This window comes from Apium graveolens, chromosome 6 (genome assembly GCF_009905375.1).
Source record: "Apium graveolens cultivar Ventura chromosome 6, ASM990537v1, whole genome shotgun sequence".
Taxonomy (NCBI): Eukaryota; Viridiplantae; Streptophyta; class Magnoliopsida; order Apiales; family Apiaceae; genus Apium; species Apium graveolens.
This window is the reverse complement of record NC_133652.1, coordinates 219038058-219040050: the sequence shown is the minus strand read 5'-3', so window position 1 is coordinate 219040050 and position 1993 is coordinate 219038058. Positions and strand designations below refer to the sequence as shown.

General features: G+C 37.8%; 1 non-coding gene across 1 annotated transcript; it reads left to right on the top strand.

Moving 5' to 3' along the window:
- On the top strand, positions 1-107 carry LOC141669990 (small nucleolar RNA R71). The gene has a single exon (XR_012554243.1). It is a non-coding gene; the product is annotated as a small nucleolar RNA R71 (small nucleolar RNA).
- The last annotated feature ends 1886 nt before the right edge of the window (positions 108-1993 follow it).

Genomic DNA, 1993 nt, shown 5'->3' with positions numbered 1-1993 from the left:
ATCCCATGATGAGGACACTACTTAAGCATCTCTTTATACCGCTCCCAAGCCTCACACAAAAACTCTCCAGACTGCTGCGCAAACTGAGTTAGAGCATTCCTGATTGTAGCTGTCTTCGCCATAGGAAAGAACTTAGTAAAGAACTTCTGAGCCAGGTCTTCTCATTTATTGATAGAGCCTGGTGGTAGAGAATGTAACCAGCTCTTGGCTTTATCCCTCATAGAGAATGGGATAAGCCTTAGCTTTATAGCATCTTCAGACACTCCATTGAACTTGAAGGTGTCACAAATTTTGATAAAATCTCTAATGTGCATGTTGGGATCTTCTATAGGAGAACCCCCAAACTGAACTGAATTATGTATCATCTGAATCGTGCTAGCCTTGATTTTAAAAGTGTTAGTCGCAATGGCTAGTCTGACAATGTTAGACTGAATATCATTGATCTTTGGTTGAGAATAGTCCATCAGAGCCTTTGGATTCGCTTCTAGTTCACCCATTGCAACAAGAGCTTTTTCTTCTTTCTCAACTAAGATTTCTTTTTCAACATTCTCCTCTACAAGAACTACTTTGAAAACTTCCTTAGCTACTACTACTTCTTCCTCAGCTATATCCAGTGTTCTCTTACGAGACCGAGAACGCGTATGCATACACCCTCGCTAGAGTACCTAAAATCGGACTCGAGAACGCGTATGCATACACGCTCGCTAGAGTACCTGAAATTGGACAAGGAAATAAGTAAATAACAATATCCGAGTCACTGAACTTTAACGAACACTGATGACAAACACATAAACTGAAAATTAACACCGAGTCCCCGGCAGCGACGCCAAAAACTTGTTAAGACGAAAACACGCGCTAATATTCACGCAAATATACGCGATCGCAAGTAATATAGAATTAATTCTAGTTCCTTCCACAGAGACTGGTTTAGGTTAATTTTAATCAATGTACTTATGCAACAATGTTATGGTTATTATTCAATGCTAAGACGATCAATAAATTGAGGTTGTTTGTAATTATAATTAACTAAGACATTATACTAAAGAATATCAACTAAGATATTAAAGGAGTTGATCACTATATGACACAAACATGAGATCCTAACTTCATTACTACTTAATTCAATAGTTTTTTTGTTCTTAACCTTAGCATGCAATGGTGATGACACTAATCAGATAACACGAAACTAGTAAACGCTAACTTTTGTTGCACGAATACCCTACTACCAGACATCCACAAAAGAGATAGAAGCTGAATAGACACCAATTATATTGAGACCCTATATGTCTATAGAATTTGACAACATAACGGTTTAATGCGCAAGTTATCTATCATGATTACATAGGGCAAGTAAGATGGTTAAAATTACCAACAAATCATGCATAACAATTACATGAACCTATGCTAGCATGACAAGTTCTAAACCCCTAGATTCACTTTCGCTTCATTAGAGATTAACACGCTATCTTATAAGTTCACAATGCTCATAAGAAGAATAAGCATAACCAATACTAGGTTATAATACAATCACCACACACTAAGGTATCGAAACAAATTAGCTAAATAAATCCATAAGTAAATCCGCTAGAACCCCACGATAACGATTAGCCCATAATCGGAATCATCATCAACGTGGGTTCCGATGAAAGCATGATATACTAAACGTAGTCTTTATACTGAATAATAAAACCAAGTACGAAACAAGAGTATAGGTTCACGAGCAAGAAAACTAGCATCCAAAGTTACAACGTAAAACAAAGAATCACAAGAATAAATTAGATCCTTTTCGCCTTGGCTGAATTATGCTCTACGGTCTTCTTACGCCTTCTCCTTAAGCTCTGGTACGTCTCCTTATGTAAAACGATCATAAGCTATGTATATATAGCAGCCTATGCAGATTAGAAGTCTTTCAGATCAAAATCAGAGTAGAAACAGGATTCCTGTAATTCGACCCGGTGCGGTCGCGCGCTTCACCAGCGTGGGCGCACTGCAC